The sequence below is a fragment of the Trachypithecus francoisi genome, unplaced genomic scaffold (assembly GCF_009764315.1).
Source record: "Trachypithecus francoisi isolate TF-2019V2 unplaced genomic scaffold, Tfra_2.0 Lachesis_group11, whole genome shotgun sequence".
In the NCBI taxonomy this organism is placed as follows: domain Eukaryota; kingdom Metazoa; phylum Chordata; class Mammalia; order Primates; family Cercopithecidae; genus Trachypithecus; species Trachypithecus francoisi.
This window is the reverse complement of record NW_022681456.1, coordinates 76,356,379-76,379,050: the sequence shown is the minus strand read 5'-3', so window position 1 is coordinate 76,379,050 and position 22,672 is coordinate 76,356,379. Positions and strand designations below refer to the sequence as shown.

Sequence of the window (22,672 nt, the reverse complement as noted above, 5' to 3'; positions counted from 1 at the left end):
CTGAGTGTCCCAAGGCCCAGAGGCAAGCGGGGAAACAGGCTACCCTATGAGAGAATGGCTTTGCGGGAAATCTCTCCTTTCCCCTCCCTTGGCTTTAAGTGAAAAGCGAGCTCCTGTAGGTTGCAGATTCTGCAGCTGTGGTGTGGCAGTGGCTTGGGAGGTTGGGCTGGATAAGGTTGGAGCCTGAAGTTGTCCGTGGTCCAAGCCCTGGGCCCTGGTCGTGTCCCCAGACACAACCCCAGCCTGGGTTCCTTTGAGTCTGCTTCCATTTTCACTTCTTGGCACTGCCTGAGTGAGTGGGAAGGGGACTCGGAAGGAGGTGATGTGGGAATGGGTGTGGACAAGCATAACGTCATTGTTGGTGAAATCAGTCTGAAGCCCTAACCAGATGACTTCCATCTGGGCTAAGCCGGGTCACTGTGAGGTGTGTGAGACGGGCCTGAGTGTGGCTGGGGCCAGAGACATGGAGTACAGGGACCTCTGCCTCTGGGCGTTCCCTGGAGGTGGGAGGGGACAGCTAAGAGAAGGACGGAGAGGGTCTTGGTGAGGCAGGGGAGGGCAGAGGGAGGAGGAATGTGGACTTACCTGGGCTGTGGGGACCTGAACTTCTTCCTAAGGCCTGAGGGAAAAAGAGACTTCCTGACAAGAAGTGCTGCGTCTTACATCCTAAGGGACCAGAGCCAGGGCAGCGGGACCAGCTGGCAGCCAGACTGAGGGGCAGCCAATGCCACTGTCTGAAGCCACTATCAGGCCACCATCTTTTATGAGACTTTAGTCTTGTATCCACCCTACTCGTGCTGTCACCTTTTCATTTGTCTTTTGACAGTCAACATGCCCGAGTGCTGTGAACGTTATGAGAGGGCGCTGTTGGGAACACATGCTCCTGGCAATCAGCCCTTCCCTCTGTCCCGTTCCCACTCCTCCCTGATGATGCTCCTGCTCAGAACCCACTCCTCACCTCAGTGAAGCAATGCAGTGGGCACCCTGTGGACAAAGCTGGATATTGGTTCTGAATAAAAGCAAATCATGGGGAAAATCAGTGTCTCAGTAAAATGGAGTTTTCTTAGTAGAGACTGGACTGTGAAGGACCTTGCTTCATTCCATCTTTGAGGAGGATGATGATTTAGGGACACTGGCCCAAGATCAAAGTAGTATTTTTAGGTTGTATTTAGTGAGCTATTTGCCGACTACCTCCTTATTTCCAGGTAGCAACTTCCTTCTAATGTCTGAAGTGTTTAAGAGATGATGAAGCTTGCACATACTTCTCAAAGTGTGTTCACATCCATTATTTCACTGGGGACCGGCTATTATCTTCTCCATTTTCTTTATAAGGATATTGAAAGAGATTAAATAACTTGCCCAAGGCCGCATAGCTAGTTAACGACTGAGCTAGGCTTAAAACCAACTCTGAAGGCTCCTATTCCAGTGTCAGCTGCTGCGTGCTTCTTCTGTTTTCCATCAGTTTGGAAGGGGAGCCTAAAGTCTACAGCCACGTGGGTGGGGTCAGCAGAAAGATGATTGAACACCAAGCCTGAGGCAGGTGAGGCTGATCTCCTGAGCACAGGCTCTCTGCATAGGAGTTCACAGAAGTGATATGATCCAAAGTTGCTGAGGGAAAAGCCCCTATTTGTGGAATTAACTGCAGTTCTCTCTTGAGGTCAGAATGAATGTTATTGACATTATTGTTTGTATTGTGGTAAGGTATACAGAATGGAAAATGTACCATTTTGGCTGGGCACGGTGGCTCACGCCTGTAATCCCAGCACTTTGGGAGACTGAGGTGGGCGCATCACCTGAGGTCAGGAGTTTGAGAACAGCCTGCCAACATGGTGAAACCTCATCTCTGCCAAAAATACAAAAATTAGCCGGGCGTGGTGGTGGGCGCCTGTAGTCCCAGCTACTCAGGAGACTGAGGCAGGCGAATCACTGGAACCCAGGAGGCAGAGGTTGCAGTGAGCCGAGATGGTGCCACTGCACTCCAGGCTGGATGACAGAGTGAGACTCCGTCTCAATAAATAAACAAAATAAAATAAAATAAAATAAAATATACCATTTTAACAATTTTTAAGTGTACAGTTTAGTGACACGAAGTACATTCACACTATGTGCAACCATTATCATTTTCCATCTTTTTTATCTTCCCAAACTGAAACTCCACACCCACTAAACAATAGCTCCCCCTTCTCCCCTCTCCCCAGCTCCTGGTAACCACTATTCTACTTTCTGTCTCTGGGAATTTGGCTACTCTAGGTACCTTATATAAGGGGAATCACACAATATTTTGTGCTTTTGTATCTGTTTCATGCTGACTTATTTTTAATTAGATCACCATTTCAACTGCAGCAGGAATGCAGATCAGTGATGTGCCATGCCTATAGAGGAGTAAAGAAAGAAAAAAAGAAAGAGCAAAAAGGAAAAAGAAAACAGGAACATTTTGGGGTGGATTTCTTGACTGTCAGGGGTACCAGATGTAAGGGGGCGGTGGTGGGGGGTGGATAGGAAGAAAGTGTTACATAGAAAACAAAATGCTGTGCTTTATCATTCCAGGGGCGGGCTGGCATCTATCCTGGAGGTAGCATGCCTCTGTTTTGAGGATTAAGCTATGATGAACCCCGATAGGGAAGTGCTCTGGTGAGAACAATGAGACTTCCTGTGCATGCAGAAGGCAAGACAAATTGTTTTGCAAGATGAATCCCTAGGAACTTGGAGTTTGGGTAGAAGGGTGTAGAGGAGAAGAGGAAGGCTGGAGAGAAGATGGTTTAAAACAGTTGGGACTTAGGGGACAGTGAGAAGTTTTCTGAGGTGGGAGATGGTTGGTGAACTTTCAGGGTAATATCTATTCGTAGATTCTCATTTGCTTACTGCCATTTCCTCTCTATGACCCCTAACCTTGAGTAAAAGTTTGCTGCTGTGTGAGTTGTGGGTGGCTGGGGGAATGCAGGGATGGGGCTAAGCAGAGGGTGATAAACAGGGGGTGGGAGAGGAGAGCAGCTGCGGGAGGAGAGGTGCAGTTAGAGGGTGAGAGGTGGGAAGCAGGGAAGCCCAGCCAGAGGTCACCAGAGGAAGCACAAACCTGAGAATCTTGGCACTCAGAAGGTGGGGGGTTGTGGCAAGATTTGAGAGGCACTGCAAGGTTGGGGGGACACAATGATGGAGTCCCTACACTTAGGGGAATGGGGCTGGAGTCACTGCTTGGATATTACAGGGCAGGCACGCCAGTTAGACAGCCTGAAGGAAGGAGTGGATGGATTTCTCTTATTGGAGACCTTCGGCAACATTTGGACAAGGCACAGCCTGGGTAATGAGGAAGTCTCTGCAACACAGCTCACTGCCTCCAAGATTTCCAGATACACAGAGAAGAGGACTGTGTTTCTCAAAACAGAGATGGAGGTAGAACCAAAGCCAAAGCCTGAACATGTCTCAAGCTTTCAAAACAACATTCTCTTTAAAATCATCTGAAAGCAGAGATATATAGCAGTTGACTATCTCTGATGGAGACATATGCCTTATTTATTTATTTATTTTTATTTTTATTATTTTTATTTTTATTTATTTTTTTTTTTGAGACGGAGTCTCGCTCTGTAGCCCAGGCTGGAGTGCAGTGGCCGGATCTCAGCTCACTGCAAGCTCCGCCTCCCGGGTTCACACCATTCTCCTGCCTCAGCCTCCCGAGTAGCTGGGACTACAGGCGCCCGCCACCTCGCCCGGCTAGGTTTTTTTTTGTATTTTTTAGTAGAGACGGGGTTTCACTGTGTTAGCCAGAATGGTCTCGATCTCCTGACCTCGTGATCTACCCGTCTCGGCCTCCCAAAGTGCTGGGATTACAGACTTGAGCCATTATTTTTATTTTTAAGACAGGGTCTCGCTCTGTTGCCCAGGCTAGAGTGCAGTGGCGTGATCTCAGCTCACTGCAACCTCCGCCTCCCCGGTTCAAGTGATTCTCCTGCCTCAGCCTCCCGAGTAGCTGGGACTACAGGATGTGCCACCACACCTGGCTAATTTTTGTGTTTTTAGTAGAGACAGGGTTTCACCGGGTTGGCCAGGCTGGTCTTGAACTCCTGTCCTCAATCGATCTGCCTGCCTCGGCTTCCCAAAGTGCTGGCATTACAGACATGAGCCACTGTGCCTGGCCAACATATGCTTTTTGTACCCCCCAGACATAGGAACCCAGTGAGAAGGCCGGGCTGCTCCCACCCAGAGACCCTGGAGGAGCCTGACATGGAAAATGGGCCGTGCGTCGTGTTGCTGGGAATTCTTGGTGATTCTTTGGCCAGGTCCTGGGCTGAATGTGGGCTGGGGATGGAGCCCTGCCTGGAATCAGTGATGCATCCTGAAATCTCTGGACCAGCCTGCATGGTGATGGAGACCACAGTGAGGCTGGCCGAGGACATTTCCCTCTTGTCCTCTCCAGCCTTGGCCCTGAGAACCAAGGCTCTAGGCTCATCTGGCTAGATGGATCCTGTTTTGGCCCAGCCCAGTATCCCTTTGTTACTTGGGACCTGGGAAAAAAGGCCTGGCTTGGCTCACACTTGAGGAGGTTTGCCAAATGTGTTAGTTACCACTAAAAAGCTTGTAAACCTGGGGTGCAGGATGCCGTGGGGGCCTGGGCTGGCTCGAGGATGTGCTGATTAGAAGTTCCAGAAGTTCCCTGCCGCTGGGAGGGAAGAATGTCCCTGCAGAGTCAGAGGCGAGCCTGCCCTGGGCCTGGGCCAGCTTTCCCTCTCGCGGGCCCCTCTGCTCTGGGGGAGCTGTGTTCCCTTCTACTCAGGCAGCTTGGGAAAGACCAGAGGCCCTTTCAGGGAAGGGAGAAAAAGGGAAACAGGCCTGAAATGACTGTCGTGAAAGCCCACTTCTGAGCTTCAGCCCAGAGCACAAATGCATTTTCTTCTCAGTTAAGAGAATGTGGAGAGTTCCAAGAGGTTGTTCAGGGGAAATATAGGGCCTCAGAGCGCTGGTACTAGGAGGACCTTAAAGACCAGTTAGGACAGCCCCTCATTTTACTGGAAGGCTAATTTGAAACAGAATGGAATTTGGCAGGGGCTGGGATGCCTTTTTTCTTCTTAGGCTTCATTTCCTGGAAGAGACAGTGTCCATGATGAGCTGATTTCACTAATTCACTCTTTGCATTTTTTTTAAAACCTCAGTGGTCCAGATATGACTTCTTTTGAAGGTAACAGAGTTTGTGGCTTCCAGTGTGTTTTCAGTTTGGGGCCATAATTTCTGTTTTTTCATTAGAAATATTTGGTCACCACAGGCTTATTGCCAGTTCTTCCTGTGCACAGCATCAGGCTGTGCTTGTGAATGGCTGAGGGAAGCTGGAAATAGGCGAAATCAGGAAAATACTGGAATAAGGCAGGGGCTGATGTGGTCTAGGAGAGTTAGAAGGTGGAGGCTGGCAGACTTGTGATTAAGGATGGTGTTTGGGCACCCTCAATGGGGAGAGACCAAGAGACCCTGGGTAGACATCTGTGCAGGGCCTAGGGACTCAGGACCCGCTGTGGATGCAGCTGAGCTGCACCTGGGAGGGCTCTGAGGTGGTCAGGTCCCTGGCACAGGAAGCTTCAGAAAGAGGAGACTTGCACTGGGGCACCCAGGCATATCAGAAAAAGAACTAAAAACATAATAATAATAATAAAAGAGAGAGAGAGACAGAAACCGGGTGCGACAGAGTGAAGTGGGGCCTGAAATAATTATAAATGGTGGTGGTTATATCCTTTTTTGGGAGGGGCCCCAGGAGGCTGCCAACTTTGATCTCATTTTCTGGACAGGCCTTTAGGTTACCTCTTCTATCCACCACCCAGTCACCAGAGAGTTAGTGCCTTCTGACAGAAGCAGCTCTTGGCAGAACACACGAGACATAAGCAGCTGGGGCTGGGGGCAACACCTGCTAGGGGTGGGCTGGGAAGGAGACAGACATATGCTGGTGCAGGAGAGAAAAGTCTATCATAGCCTCCTGTCCTGGGAGGCAGAGTGGAGGAGTACGCAGCAGGGTTCGGGGAGGGACCATCTCTGTCTTATTCATGTGGTAGCCCTGGTGCCTAACTCAGTGCCAGGCACACCCTAAATAACAAAATCACTAAATAACGGAATGAGTGAAGTTAGCATATGCTTGAACACACAGAGTGCCATCCTCTTGAATCCTTATGTTAACCTATATTTTTCTTCTCCAGGATTTATGGAATAATCAGGAATCTGCCTTCCATGAGCTTTCGCCTTTAGAAAGGTTTTCTCATTGCTGGTGTGACAGAGCACACTGAGGCTCTGTTCCTTCAGTGATCTCAGCATAAAGACGCTCCATCTGACAGGGAAAGGGCGGGTGGGAGGAGGGCCAGGAGGACCCCCCAGGGCCCAGCTGGCTGTGCAGGATACAGAGGGTGGGCTGGGACAGAGGCTGAGGGCAGAGTTCAGGGTGAGAGGAGGCATTAGCAGCTTTGTTCATTGCATCATGTCTTTCCTCCAGGTGACAACCCTAGGCCTATGCCTCATCCCCAGCAGGTGACCAATGGAGGAAAATAAAACAGAACTTCAACATGCTCTCTGATGAGCTTGAACCCCTGGTACTGGTTGCTCTGAGAAGCCACAGGTTTCCTTCATTGGACAATTTCAGAGCCCATCAATATGGTTTATGGAAAGGAAGTGGCACTGAGAGAGACCCTTGCTTCTCCTGGCAGCTCTTCTCCCTTGAGAAAGCTCCTCAACTTCTCCTGAGCTCGGTTTCAGAAGTGATTGTTCATCCTCTCCCATTGGGAGTCCTTCTGGGATGGGCTCTGTATATTCCTCCAGCAGCAGGGGGATGGATGAGATGACCTTTTCAGGTCACTCAGGAGATCCTCCAGTTTCTCAGGATGATCTAAGCATCTCCCTTTCCTTTAGAAGCTGTCAGAGCTAACTAAGCGTGGGTGTGGGCTCCTGGCAGCTACACCACCTCCCCTCCAATATTTAAAAGATCTTTCCTGGTTCTTAGGGTCTCCTAATCACAGCTCTTTTTTTCTGGGCTCTGCCTGAAAGGCCACATCCGTTTTTTTCCTGAAAGCTGGCTAGGTCCTCTGGCCTAAACACGACCGCCCCTCAGCTCTAGAAATGGCTGATTTTCATTATGCCCTTTGCCAACCAGATTATTTCTTATCCCCCCTTCTGGGTGTTCTGGGACACAGACGCCAGTGTGTGGGGTCCCCGGCTTTCCTTTCTCCCTGAGCAGCTGGAGGAGAGCCTCAGTTTCTCCACCGCACACCCTGGCTTGAGGGCAACAGCCCACCCAGTCGGGGGAGTGGGCCTCGTGCGCCCTCGGAGGCCCAGGTCCGCGGGGCCCCATCGAGGACCCCCTGAACTGCATCCCGCCGCGAGGCAACGTGGGGACCAAACTGCCGCGCCCGGGAGCCCGCCGCCGCCTGTCTCCGAGTCGGAGGTCCACAAGGAAGAGCTGCGGGAGTGCAGGCTCGGGGAGGAGGCTTTGTGAACCGAGGCTCGGCGCGCCCCCCGCCCGCGCCCCTCATGGGCAGCCGGGCCCAGCCCGCCGCCCGGGCCCCTCTGGGAAGGGCTTGGAGGCGACGCGGGGAGGGGGTCGGAGGAGGAGGGAGCGTTCCTGCAAATCACATGATTTTCCCGCTTATATAAATCACAGCTTGTTTTTCTCAACCGGCTGCAGACTTAAAGGTGCAGTGTCTTCTTTCTCTCTCAAGGGCAGAGGTTCCCCAGAGTGCTTTTGACGACCCCTGAGCTGGGCTGGAGTGGTTTCACCAAGGAGGGGTCAGGGTTCAGGGTTCAGGAATCCCCCCACCCATCCCCCATCCCCGGGATGTTTCCTTTTAGCTGGGGACCAGGGAGGGGCATGGAAATCCGATCGCCAAATCAGCAGGCAGAGCCGAGCTGGGGCGGCCTCCAGCGCCTCGCCTCGGTCAGCGATCACTCTGGAGACCAGCGATGCCTGTGGGGGACCCTGAGCTGAGGGGTTACAGTGAAATTGGTCTGTGGCAGATTTGCGGTGGCCAAGAGCAGACTTCTAATGGTGATGCTTACTGTTCTGACCAGCCCTGGTTATTTGTTTGAGACCAAGTTATGTGGGCAGAAAGACGAGCTCAACATATATATCCAGCACCTATCATCTACCTATTAGGCACTGTAGGGAGAAACCAAGACCTTTAAGACAGTCGTCACCTTCAAGTGGTTTATAGGATTTAGGTGATGAGATATGTAGATACAGACATAGAGGCAGACCTGAGATACAGAGATTAAATAGCACTAGTCAGTTTCAATACCTGTTCCAGGCTAAACAGAAGAGCCTTACAAGGCTGTGCATAATTACTTGCTTGATCAACAGTACAGATAATGAGTCCTGCAGGCCTTGGGAGAAGGGCTCTGGAGGCCCTGACTGAGAGGTGGCCAGAGGCAGGAGGGGGACAGGCAGCTGGGGGAGGAGGGACGGCATGTGTCAGGAGCGGAGAAAGGAGCATGATGTTGGAGTAATCCCTTTGCTAAACTGAGGAACTGGAGAGAGGGGGAGTGGGGGATGAGGGTGGGAAGCTGTGGGGGGGCCAGGTGCAGTTGGCCTTGAGTGCAGGGCTGAGTGTGGACTTGGTCTGGTGAAGGCAGTGGGTGAGCCTGCAGAGATGGGAGGGCAGGTGAATGGTATGATGAAGGGGGTGTTTTCAAGGACCACAAGTCTGGCAGCAGTGTGCAGGATAAACTCGAAGCATTGATGGAGACCCGTTGGAGGCTTCTGCAAGGAACCAGGCTGACATAAGGTCACAGTGCTGGCGTGTTAAGAGAAAAGGTGAAAATGAACAGTGAGAACTAAGAGATTTTGAAGAAAGAATGGAGATAATTGAGTGATTGTGTATACAGAAAAGGGGAGAAATCACCAGAAGTGATGTTGATGTTGAGCATCGGTGGCATGGAGAAGAGGGCAGCCCTTGTGGTGGGGCTGTGAGTGGCCAGGGGAGGAGATCCTTTTGGAGATGGCGTTTGTGAAGACAGTGGGCTCTTAACTGGGAAATGTCCAGTGGGCTGGAAGTCAGAGGAAATAACTCAAGGGATGAAAGAGATCTTGCAGATATTACAGGGAGATCACAGAAAGGGAGAAAGAGAAGTAGGGCCAGGGGACACCCATGTTTAGGAGAAGGTGCCGCTGGCAAGGCTGTGGAAGGAATGTTCATACCCCAGGGACAGACCAACCTGGGCGCGAAGTGTCTCTGCCTGACCTTGGCCAAGTTGTTTATTCTGTCTGCACCTCAGTTTTCTCATCTATAAAATGGCACTAACAGCACTTGCCTTACTTTCTGTGATGATGACGTGAAATGTCTGAAGCATCTCACACACTGCACAGTGTCTGGCGCAGGGCAAGCACCAGCTGTTCTTCCTTTCCGTACTTCCCTTCCTGCCACACCCTCTATGTCCTTTCACGGCAGGCACCTGAACACAGTTTCTCTCCTTTCAAATTGTTGTTTCTCTTCTTACTCCTCCTCTGCTTCATCTCCTTCTTCTTTTTCTAGTAGAACACACAGTCTTGTTTGCATGACTAATTATTTGAACTGGAAATACCCTCCATTACGAAGGAAGGAAATAATAAATTTTTTTCCTAAGGGCCTCTTAGCTGAAGCTGGCTATTACCTCACTGGATCCTTCCAGCAGCCCTGCAGGGTTTGGGAAGGCAGGTATTATCAGGCCTTTTCCCCCTCTACAGCTGAAGAAATGGAAGAATGGTTGTAAAAAGTTTTATTATTCTGTTGAGAACCACATGTCTAATCAGTACTCTCTAGTTCAAAGCTTTCTAAACTTCTATTTGTAGCCCTTTATTTTTGGAAATAATTTTACTCAGTAGTCAAATAAAATAGATATAGGCAACCCAGTTCTGGTTTCAGTGCAGTGGGGAGGTTCTGAGTCACGACTGCTTGGCTGTGCTCCCACTCCCAGCCCCAGGCCAGGCTGAGAAGTGGGGCTTTCCTTGTGGGGTAACCCAGCACCCAGAGCCTCTCCCTCTACACTAAGCTTCATTCTTTTCCTCTTTAGCCACAAACTTCCTGACTGTGAAAGCCAGGCCCCAGCCCAAGAAGGCCTCACAGACCCCTAGGTGTGCCCTCTGTGTGAGCCAAGTGTTGATTCTGGCGATGATGCCAACAGCCCAGCTCTGCCCAGCTTTCAGCTGCACGAGCGTGAACCAGCTGAGCTTGGGGCAAGGCAGAAGGCCAGGTGCACTGTCTCTGGTCAGGCAGGATGAACAGCAGCACCTGAAGTCATGGCGGCCGAGGAACCACCCTGGCTGGGGACATGCTAACCCACCCTGCTAATATGCTTTGGGTCCTAATTTCCTTTTTGAATGAGTTTCTTAAAAAAAAAACAACTTGTTAGATGAAAAGACAGTTTGTGGTTTTTAGAATGGTGATTTGAGTAAGGCAAGTACTGGTAAAATGCTCTGCGGATAGTTATTGCATACAGTAATGCTTACATAAGATAAACTCCTGGCAATGGAATTGGATGAAAGTATATATACATTAAATTTTAAAATATACACTATTTAAGGCATATGAATAGACATAAAAAAAGCAGCTTAAAAAATGACACTGTCAACACAAGCAGAATGCTGCTTTATACAACGCTGATCTTGACATCACTTCCCTTCTACCTGGAGGACACCAGGATCTAGAATTTGGCGTTTATCATTCCTGTACAATGTCTTGAATGTTTTTACATTTTACGTAAATTATATTTTACTGTATGTATTCTTCTGAAACTTGCATCTTTCATTGTTGTGATTCAGGGTGTTGTTCTGTTGCCCATGCTGAGTAGTGGTGTGAACATGGCTCATTATAACCTCTAACTCCTGGGCTCAAACTGCTGCAACAGCCTCCCGAGTAGATAGGACTACAGGCTTGCGCCACCATGCCTGGCTGATGAAAACAAATTTTTTTTTTTTTTGGATACAGAGTCTCGTTCTGTTGCCCAGGCTGGAGTGCACTGGCATGATCTCGGCTCACTGCAACCTTTGCTGCCTAGGTGCAAGTGATTCTCCTGCCTCAGCCTCCCGAGTAGCTGGGATTACAGGCGCCTGCCACCGCACCTGGCTAATTTTTTGGTAGTTTTTAGTAGAGATGGGGTTTCATCATCTTGGCCAAGCTGGTCTTGAACTCCTGACCTCGTGATCCACCCACCTTGGCCTCCCAAAGTGCTGGGATTACAGGCGTGAGCCACTGTGCCTGGCGAAAACAAATTTTTTGTGGCGACTGAGTCTCATTATGTGGCGCAGGCTCTTCTTGAACTCTGGGCCTCAAGCAATCCTCCTGCCTCAGCCTCCCGGGTAGCTGGGATTACATAGGCATGCCCCACTGTTCCTGGCTGAAACTCGCATTGCCTTTTCCTTAGTATTATATTTCTGAGATTCTTCCATGTTGCTACCTTTTTAAAGCAAATTTATTTTCACTATATAACTTCAAATTGTATGAATATACTACAATTATGTATCCATTTTCTGGTTACTGAACATTAAAGTTGTATCAGTTTTTTTTTTTCTGTTACGAACAGTGCTTCTATGAACATTCTTGTATACATCATCTCTTGCTTGTATATGTGTGGGGGTTTCTCTAGGATATTTGCTTAGGAGTGGAATTACTGACTGGTTCATAGATTATGGGAATCTTCAATGATATTGGAAGTATTCTCCAGGCCGGGCACGGTGGCTCACACCTGTAATTCCAGCACTTTGGGAGGCTGAGGTGGGTGGATCACATGAGGTCAGAAGTTCGAGACCAGCCTGCCCAACATGGTGAAACCCTGTCTCTATTAAAAAAATATAAAACTTGGCAGGGCGCAGTGGCTTGCGCCTGTAATCCCAGCACTTTGGGAGGCCGAGGCGGGCGGCTCACGAGGTCAGGAGATCAAGACCATCCTGGCTAACACAGTGAAACCCTGTCTCTACTAAAAATACAAAAAAATTAGCCGGGCGTGGTGGCGGGTGCCTGTAGTCCCAGCTACTCAGGAGGCTGAGGCAGGAGAATGGCGTGAACCTGAGAGGCGGAGCTCGCAGTGAGCCGAGATCACGCCACTGCACTCCAGCGTGGGCGACAGAGCGAGAGTCCGTCTAAAAAAAAAAAAAAAAAACCCAAAAATTAGCTGGCTGTGGTGGCACGAGCCTGTAATCCCAGCTACTTGGAGGCTGAAGCAGGAGAATTGCTTGAACCTAGGAGACAGAGGTGCAGTGAGCCAACACTGTACCACAGCACTCCAGCCTGGGTGACAGAGTGAGATTCTGTCTCAAAAAAAAAAAAAAAAAAAAGAAGTCTTTTCCAAAGTGGTTATTGTAATTTACAGTCTTATCCACAGCCAGTTACTCCACCTCCTTACCATCACTTACTGTTGTCAAACTTTCAAGTTTTGTGAATTTGATTGGTATGAAACGCTTTCTTGTTGTGGTTTACGTTTCTCTGATTACTAGTGAAGTTAGGCATCTCTTCACATATTTTTTTTTTTTGCTATACATATCTCCTCTTATGATAATTACCTTTGCCCATTTTCTTCTTTTGGAGTGCTTGTCCTTTCCATACTGATTATAGAATTCCATTAAATATTATGCTTACTAGTCTGTTATCAGTTAAATGTTTTGCAAATATATTTCCCATCTGTTGATTATCTTTTCACTTTTTTTTCCTTGAGACAGGGTCTCAGTCTGCTGCCCAGGCTGTAGCGCAATGGTGCGATCACAGCTCAGTGTAGCCTCGAACTCTTGGGCTCAGGGGATCCTCCTGCCTTGAGCTGGGAATACAGGCATGCACCATCATGCTTGGCTATTTTTTCACTTTTAAAATGAGTGGACTTTTGATGAACAGAAGTTGATGTAATATAGTTGAGTTTTGTATTTAAATTTTTGATATTGTTAATTTCTCAGCTTGTACTTCTGCCAATAGTGTATAAGTGCCTGGTTTTCCACACTCCTGCCAACACTGGGCCTGAATGATTTTAATTTTTTAAATCTGATAGGTGAAAATGGTGTCTCACTGTTTTGATCTGTCTTAATTATGGATAAGCTTGAGCATATTTTCACGGGCTACTGGCCTTTTCCATTTCTTTTTCTGTTTTCTTCATTTTTCTATTGAGTAGTTTGCTTTTTCCTAATTGATTTGTGAAGGCTTTCTGAATACTAAAGAAATATACCCTGTTTCTGCCGTGTGTGTGGCTACATGCTGCATGTGTACCTCCTCACTGCAGGCCATTGAGGATGAAACTAGAAAAACCTGAGCCTCTGTACCACATTTGCCTGCTTTGGCCCTTGAACACTAGCTGTGTTGCACAAGAATGTAAAAAGCTGCAATTGGAGTCTTTGTGGAGGCGGCAGGAGGAGCGATGTGGTTCTGTGTAACTAGGAGCAGCTAGGGTAGGAAGTGTGCACGCTGTGGGTGCCCCTCTTCTATTAAAGGGTAAAACAAACAGAGATGGGAGAGAAAGTTTGAGTTGGAGCAATAGGAATGTGGCCTTGATTCTCATTTCTTAAGTGAAACGTTACTAATGCCCTGGTGAGGAATTCTGAAGTGCCTTGTGTAGCTTGGCTGCCCTTGGCTGGTGGTAAAAGTGGTGGAATGGAATAGTTCTGAGGGTCTGGCCTGTACCAGGCATGCAGCCCTGATGGAGGCTCAAGAAAGCTGATTTGCTCCAGGTCACAGGGCTGTCAGTGGCTAAGCTTGGATTCAACTCTGGGACTAGCTCAGTCTTCAGCCCCGTTCTTTGCAGCATACTAATGGTTCTACCGTGATTAGTCTCAATTAGGGGAAGACTTGGCTTCTATAAGGAGATCAGGAGAGCCTCATAACAAAAGAGTCAAATTAGAACATATTTTAAATAGATTGCCATCTCAACAGTGAAATTTCGTATTTCTATGTTTTAATGTCAATAATTGACTTAAGTAGTCCCTCTTGGAGAACACAGGTAAATTAACAGTAATTATAATTGGGCTCTATTGAAAAACAGCAATAGACTTAATAGTCCTGTTCATGCCTGAAAGAATGTTCAACGGAGAAACCAGCCAAGATTCCATTTTTCCCTGTCTTGCATTCAGTACAATTTGGATGACATTAAGCTTTCTCTTCACTCATTTACTCATCCATCAACTGCTTACCACAGTCACATTCTGTGCCACTTTGTTAAGAGCTGAAAGAGCGGTGAACAGACCTAGGGCCTGCCCTCACGGAGCCTACAGTCTAGTGAGAGGGATAATCAACAAACAAGTAAACAAATAAAATACTTAACAGCTGTCGTAAGTGCTGTGAGGTACATACACACGTGCTGTGACAGAGAATATTATGGGATTGACTTTAGTGGGCGGGTCAGGGAAGGTCACACACATTCTGTGGGTGTTTGGGTACTAACATTTATTTTGGAATTAAAAATACCTCCTACAGGTCTTTTGCTGCAACCATGCCAGCAGGAACATCAGGAGCCTGGGCTCAGAGCAGGACGCCTCGGATTGTTTTAAGAAAATGGCAGATGAACTGGGCATGGAGGAAATCGCCAGCTTTCATAAGGTCAAGCTGAGGAAAATGGGGATGCAGAACACCCTGCCAACTAACCCAAGAGACTGCTGAGCAGGAGAAGCGGTGAGAGACTTCCTAAGAGCCTGGAGGATTCCCTACCCCATCATCTTCCGGACTTCATCTGCCATGTGGAGGAAGCTGATTATACGAGGGTTTTTCTTTTTTTTTTTTTTTGCCATGCCATGAAGTGTGTTTTATTTTCAAAAAGCATACAATAATTTTCTATAATGAAAAATCATACAAATAATTTTCTTTTTTTTTTTTTTTTTTTTTTTTTTTTTTGAGACGGAGTCTCACTCTGTCACCCAGGCTGGAGTGCAGTGGCGCGATCTCGGCTCACTGCAAGCTCCGCCTCCCGGGTTTACGCCATTCTCCTGCCTCAGCCTCCCGAGTAGCTGGGACTACAGGCGCCCGCCATCTCGCCCGGCTAATTTTTTGTATTTTTTTAGTAGAGACGGGGTTTCACCGTGTTAGCCAGGATGGTCTCAATCTCCTGACCTCGTGATCCACCCGTCTCGGCCTCCCAAAGTGCTGGGATTACAGGCTTGAGCCACCGCGCCCGGCCACAAATAATTTTCTATAATGAAAATCATACAAATAATTTTCTGTAATGAAAATTAATACAAATAATTTTGTATTAATCATACAAATAATTTTCATTAAAGAACATTATTTGTACGATTACTGAAAATAAAAAACACCTCATGACATGGCAAAAAGAACCCAAAACCCTCCTATAATCAGTTTTGATATAAACAGTTTTCTTTTAACTGAGGAGAAACAGCACCAGTATACAAAGAAGAAAAGCAGGGTATGCACTTTTTTCTTCTGGGGTCTACAAAATGAAAATAGCCATGAGGCTCCCTGGATAGCATTTTCTTGCTGAATGCAAACACCAGATACCCAAGTGCAGTCTCTTCATTCAATCTGGATGTGCGTCTTGGTTTTTCACGGAAATTTCTTCCTTGAGGTAAAAGATGACCACCCATATTTAATGGGAGGACCCAAAAGCATTGAAAGAGAATCTAAATTCCAGAGGTCTATCCAGAACTAACATGAAAAGCCCCTCCCTTGAATTCACTGCCCTTCAAGGCAAAACATCTTCCTTGAAGCAGGTTTGAAGGATTTGCTTCCTCATCTCGCCTCCTCTCTGCACCTGCCAGTCCCCAAGGGCTTGGGTGACAGTACTTGGCCTACAAACTTCTCTAGGCACAGCAAAACTGTCACCTACATGGTTTTTATTTTGTTCACAAACATCTCTCTTCTCATTTTGGTTGTTTGAGCCATGGTAAGAATGCTGGGCTTACAGGAATATAATGTGATGATCAAGGGATTCACCCTCTGCCCAGGACTTTTTTTTTTTTTTTGAGTTGAAGTCTTGCTTTGTCGCTCAGGCTGGAGTGCAGTGGCACGATTTTGGCTCACTGCAAAGTCCGCTTCCCTGGTTCAAGTGATTCTCCTGCCTCAGCCTCCTGAGTAGCTGGGATTACAGGCGCCCACCACCACGCCCAGCTAATTTTTTTTTTGTATTTTTAGTAAAGATGGGGTTTCACCATGTTGACCAGGCTGGTTTCGAACTCCTGACCTCAAGTGATCTACCCGCCTTGGACTTCCAGGGTTGGGATACAGCCATGAGCCACTGCGCCCGGTCTGTCCAGGACTTTTTGAATGGCTTTTGTTTGTTTTGCTATTAGGTATGTATATTTTTATTTTCTTAATAAAAACACCACTAGCGGCCAGGCGCAGTGGGTAACGCCTGCACTGCAGCCTGGGTGACAGAGACCCTGTCACAAAAAAAAAAAAAAAAAAAAGAGAGCCTCTCTTTCTAGCCAATGTTTAAAAAGCTGTCAGTGTTGCTCCTCTTTCTTCCAACATTTCCTCTTCCTAAGCAAAGTAACATAAAAACTCTAGACAATTGGCAGGTATTTGTGTGTTCACCGGTGGGAGAGCTTTCACTTTTCCGGGACCGGGAATAAAGGAAAACGATTGTCGAGTGCACCTGATTTAAATTAAGTCCTGGCCTCCATTAAAGTGGTGTTGGGAACCATCTGGTGGCCAGAAAGATTTTAACACAGGCCGGGGCTCCCTGCTGTCCTCTCGTGGCAAGAGGTGGTATGACGCCCTAGGTAGGAATCCTTTGCCCTGCCTTGTTCAGGATTACAGAAAAGATACAGATCAGGAAGGAAGGCAGTTAACAGTTAACGTTTACTTAATGCCCTAAAGCAGATGGGGCTCCGGGAGGAGCCAGGACAGCACCGACGCTGGCGTGGTATCTGCAGTTGCTGCCTGCTGCCCACAGGAGATTTACAAAAACCCCAAATATGACAATCCCAATTCATAATTTTGGGTGGAGTGGGGTGGTGGAGTTTTATGACATATTCTCAATTAAAAAAACTTTATCCTGTTTTTGAATCATATAATTTTAGAGCTGGAAAGGATCTTAGAAATGAGTCAATACAATTTTATTGAGTTTTTACTGTGTGCCTCTGTACTATGTGCTGTTAGGGACTTAAGGCTGAATTAGATATGAATAAGCCTTGTCCTCAAAGAGTTAAAAGTGTAGCGGAAAAGTCAGATAATAAAGCAAGTAAATGCCATGTAATGTGATAGATGCAGTAACAATGGAAGAGCATACCATACTGTGAGGACAGAAGTCAGAATGGGCCCCTCTACCTGAGGTCAGTGAAGGCTTAAAAGAGAGGAGTTAGCACCTGACTGGTGTCTCAGAGAATAAGTTTTCCAGATAGGTGGGTGAGGGTGGGGATCGGAGAGGGAGGCCCAGGCAGTTGGGAAGCACATGCAGACAGGTGGGACATTGCATTGGGCTGTAGCGTATGGTGTGAGGTAGGTAGCAGATGCTGCATAAATCCTTGCTGAATGAATACATCTATGAATGATGACGGTGGGAATGGTGAGAGAGGAGGATGAAGAGGTTATGGGGGGCGGGGTGCAGGTCATAACATTAAGGAATTTGAACGTCATGCTAGAAGAGGTGAGAGAGGGTGTGGGTGGAGTGCCTTTGAAGGGTTTAAGCAGAGGAGTGACAATGATTATATTTATGTTTTAAAAACAATTTTGGCATCAGTGAGAAGAAGGCAGAGAACTAATTAGTAGCCTACTGAAATAACCCAGTGAGTGATGATGAAGTCCTAAGTCAGTGAAATGGGAACACTGAGGAAAGAATGGATTTGAGTACTGTTGGGAATACAGAAATCAGTAGAGGCAATGTAAGAGAGAGAAGGGTCTAGGATGGATGTCACCCAGAGTTTTGGCGTGGGGCCTGCCTGGAGCAGATTTTGAACGGGAAGTAAAGAACATAGTGGTGGTGTTTGTGGTACCTCCAGGTCGATGTCAAGAGGGCATGTGAATACATGGGTCTGGGTTTAGGATCACAAAACTGAATGAAAGAAACCCGGAGAGTGTGTGGAGTGTGTGACCAGTGGGGAGAGCAGAGGATGAACTCTGGTGACCAAAGAATGGGTGGGGAGGGGCAGAAGAGGAGCTAGGAGAGGAGGAGAACCAAAGGGGAAACTGGCCGAGGCAGATGTCCTTAAAGGGCTAGCCAACTCTGGGCTTGAGTCTGCCTAACAGGATCAGAAGCCTGGTCTAGACAGAATCGCTCTTGTGTTTTCTGCACCATGCGTTTGCTTATTTATTTGTTCATTGCTTGTCTTCACATTTAGTAAAAGGTTTTTCTTGTAAAAGCACCCCTCTCTGCCCTAAGTTTCTGTTGCATAGACAGGAGCTGGCCACAGTTAGAGTTGGAGTGGGCTCCCTTCCCCTGGGCCTCTCCTTTGCAACCTCTCTCCCGCTGTGATCTCACCAGCTTGGCTCAGGAGCAGTTCTGATCACTTTTCCCCATCACAATCGTTCATTCTCCCTTTCTTAGTCTCCTTCTCCCAGGGATCCCCACTGCCTACAGAGAAGCTCTCAAGCCTGGCATTCAGCCCCTAAAATCTGATCCCAACTTCTCCTTCCAGCTTTAGCTCAGAATTCCTCCACTTACTTCCACCCAGCCAGAACCTCAGGCATACTGGAGCTCACTTCCTCTACCTCTGTGTCATCACCCAAATTCCTTCCATCCTTTAAGGCCAAGATCGAATAGTCCTTTCAACCTTCTCTGATTCTTTTAGCCCAAACCATTAAAAAAAAATCACTTTTCTGAACTTCTACTGCACTTAACATATTCCCTATACTTTTGTAGTAATTTAGAATCCATTTTATTTCCTCTAACCCTCTTCAGGTAAAAAGGGTCTTGTATTATGTTCCTTGTTTTCTCTCAAGAGCCTAACGAAATGTCCAGCACATATACAGGTACTCAATGAATACTGAAAAACAATTGGGTCAGGTGCAGTAGCTCATGCCTGTAATCTCAGCAGTTTGGGAGGCCAAGTGGGAGGATCCTTGAGGCCAGGAGTTTGAGACCAGCCTGGACAATATAGGGAGACCTGGTCTCCACAAAAAGTTAAAAAAATTAGCCAGGTATGATAGCATGTGCCTGTAGTCCCAGCTACTCTGGAGGCTGAGGTGGGAGGATTACTTGAGCCCAGGAGGTTGACATTGCTGGGAACTATAATTATTTCACTGGACTGTAGCCTGGGTAACAGAGCAAGACCCTGTCTCAAAAAATAAAAAAAAATTTTGATTACTGAGAAATCCTTAGGAAATAATATAAATGGGAGAAGCAGCAATTAATGTTTTTCTAAACTAGAAATAAAGGGTTGAAGCAGAAACATAATATGAAGAGGCACTGGGAGGAATTGGGAAGTAGGAGGCAGAGTCTGAGGCAGAATTTGGGTACCTGCAGAACTGCAGAAAAGGACTAGAGGTAGATTCTGCAGCTACCAGAGGGCGAGACACTCAGGATTGGGTCTGAAGATGGTTAATATGTGGGTCAAACCTAAAGCAACCCTCTGTTAAGAGCATGATGATATACAAGTTGTGGTAAGCAAATGTTTAAGTACTTAACTATTCATGGAATTTACCTGGTTTGAGTGTAGTCTGTGTTCCCCATCTCCATCCACCCTAGTAATTGAAAGCCTTAGGTTATATAAATTTAACACCTACATGTCAAGCGCGATGATGGGTACTTCTCATCCATTCTTTCTGAACCTTAATCTTTCAGGATGGGTACTGTTATTATTCAGTTTCTACAGGTGGGAATATGAAGTTCAGTGAGCTTCGATAACTCACCCAGGGCCACAGAGCTAATAAGTGATATAGTATTTCAACTGACTTCTCCCCCTTGTGGCTCCCGCAGCTGAGGCAGGCTGGATGGGGATGGGGCTAGGAATGAAGTATGAGTGGGTTAACACCTGCGGATGCTGTGGGGAACTGTGATGAGGTGAGCAGGGGCTGATCCAGGCTTCGTGGGGCTGAAGCTTTTACAATTTGGTGGGAGGGTGCTTTAATAAAAAACATGCTAAATTTGGTACAAAAGTACCTATTTAGGATGAGACAATAAATCGCAGAAAAATTATTGATGCTTTGGGGAACCAGAATCCTTTTCCTAATAGCCTTTCAGGCAATTTACCAAAATTGCTCATGCAGAAATGCTTTGTGATTGCAGCATGGCTTCCCCTCTCCACCTAGACCCCTTCACAACTCCCAGCAACTCTCAACACTTGTAGGGGCCTTGAAAGTGAGGGGCCCTGAAGCTGGAGTTTCATTAGCTTCACTGTGAGTCCACCCTTGGAGGTGACTGAGGAATGGGGCAGAGATCAGAGATGGGAGAGAAGGGTTGAGAGGAGGACGTGCATTGCACACACCACCTGATGATGAACAATGAAAGGGCTGTGGAGAGAGAGGGAGAAAAGAAGTGATGTCGGTTTTCAGACCTTATTAAAAAATGGCCCCACATCAAAACAGCCGCATGACAATGTGATGTTCCCCTTTCCACTGTGGCAAGCACCAGTAGGTGAGCAAGTATTGTGCTGAAGAGGCCTGCCATTTGTCTGTGGTGTCAAGGAGGCATTGGTTTAATGTTAGGCACACCTGAAACTTTGAGTTTTAAAAATGAAACAGTCTATCAGCAAAAAATTTTTTTATTTGTTGCGACTACGCATAGCAGAAATAGTTGCATGTGTGTGCATGTGTGTGTGTGTGTGTGTGTGAGAGAGAGAGATCATCTCTACTGGTGAATATAAGTATTCCCAATATCTTTTTACATTTGACTATTTTTGTAAAAAATTAGGATACTTTAAGGAATTAGCTAGGAAGTCTATAAAAATTTCCTTTATAAAGAAGACAGTTAAAGAATGTCTAGGCCAAGAAGCCTGGGCCGTCTTCCTGTAATGCAACCTCCTTCCTTGGTTGTCTGTGAGCTTCATCACAGGCAGCCCTGCAATGCTCTCCTGGAGACCTGTGTGTGGAACCAGGGGCTGTGGGTCTAGCACAGAAAGTGAGTCTCCTAGGAGCAAAAGGGATGAATGATAGTCCCCAGGATAAAATGAAGTAAGTGGGGTCAATTGCTGCTGCTAAGAAGAAAAATAGAGGAGGATGGAGGTAAGTAGAAGTATTTAATTAGCATTGGACACAGTTTAATTGCAATTCACAGAAATTTAGTAACACATTTCTTTTGCAGTTTAATACATTTTGCAATTTTCTTTTTTGCACTAAGATTATTATGGAAGGGTTACTGCTAAACAGTTACAAGCAATTTAGAGTAAATTGTTCTTTAGATCCCTACCAGGCAGTCACTGAGGAACTTTATTTTTAATTAGGAGGAAAGGTGGAGAGATGGTGGTCACAGCCTGGCCTGAGGGGCAGAAGGAGTGGGTGTGACTGGGGCCCAAGTGCATTGAATCTTTAGATGAGAGGCTTGGATGATAGTTCAATAATGAGTAATTAAAAGAAGACTTAGGAAGCTTTTGAGGACAAACATTGCCTCACGATGTTTACTGAGGGATTCCCTGCATGGGGGATAGTGGTCGGCCTCACCCACCCTGTGCTTGGAAGAGAGCAAATGGCACAAACATGGGTAGAAAGATGTGATAGGCAGAAGAGTGGCCCCTTCCAAAGATGTCCACGCCCTAATCCCTGGAATCTGTGAATATGTTAAATCACATGGTAAAAGAGACTTTGCGGGCCGGGCATAGTGGCTCACGCCTGTAATCCCAGCACTTTGGAAGGCTGAGGCAGGTAGATCACTTGAGGTCAAGTGTTTGAGATAAGCCTGGCCAACATGGTGAAACCCTGTCTCTACAAAAAATACAAAAATTAGCCGGGTGTGATGGTGCACATCTCTAATCCCAGCTACTCAGGAAATTGAAGCAGGAGAATCGCTTGGACCCGGGAGGCAGAGGTTGCAGTGAACTGAGATCATGTCACTGCATTCCAGCTTGGGTGACAGAGGGAGACCCTGTCTCAAAAAAAAAAAAAAAAGACTTCGCAGAGGGATTTAAGATCATGAACTGAAAATAGGGAGATTATCCTAGATTATCCAGATGGTCGTAATGTGAATCATAAGAGCCTTTAAAAGTGGAGAGAAAGGCAGAAGAATGAGTTAGGGAGGTGAGACAGAAGAAGAGGCAGGAGAGACTCGAAGTGTGAGAAGTACTTACAGTCTGGCTTTGAAGATGGAGGAAGGAGGCCGGGCGCGGTGGCTCAAGCCTGTAATCCCAGCACTTTGGGAGGCTGAGACGGGCGGATCACGAGGTCAGGAGATCGAGACCATCCTGGCTAACACGGTGAAACCCCGTCTCTACTAAAAATACAAAAACTAGCCGGGCGAGGCGGCGGGCGCCTGTAGTCCCAGCTACTCGGGAGGCTGAGGCAGGAGAATGGCGTAAACCCGGGAGGCGGAGCTTGCAGTGAGCTGAGATCCGGCCACTGCACTCCAGTCCGGGCGACAGAGCGAGACTCCGCCTCAAAAAAAAAAAAAAAAAAAAAAAAAAAAAAAAAGAAGATGGAGGAAGGGGCCAGGGGCCAGGGGCCAGGAACGTGGCAGCCTCGAGAAGCTAGGGACAGCCAACTACAGTGAGCAAGTACATGGGACTTCAGTCTTACAACCACGAGAAGGTGAATTCTGCCCGAAACCAGAAGGAGCAGGGAAACGGGTTCTCCCTTAGAACCTCAGGAAGGAAAAGCCGCCCTGCTGATACCTTAAATTTAGCCTGATGAGACCATGAGACCACGTCAGACTTCTGACCTATAGAACT

At 47.2% G+C, this 22,672-nt stretch overlaps 1 long non-coding RNA gene across 1 annotated transcript; it reads left to right on the top strand.

Moving 5' to 3' along the window:
• Window positions 1-346: 346 nt before the first annotated feature.
• On the top strand, window positions 347-1,031 carry LOC117091045. Its single transcript, XR_004440223.1, has 2 exons — window positions 347-424; window positions 827-1,031. It is a non-coding gene; the product is annotated as an uncharacterized LOC117091045 (long non-coding RNA).
• Window positions 1,032-22,672: the final 21,641 nt, after the last annotated feature.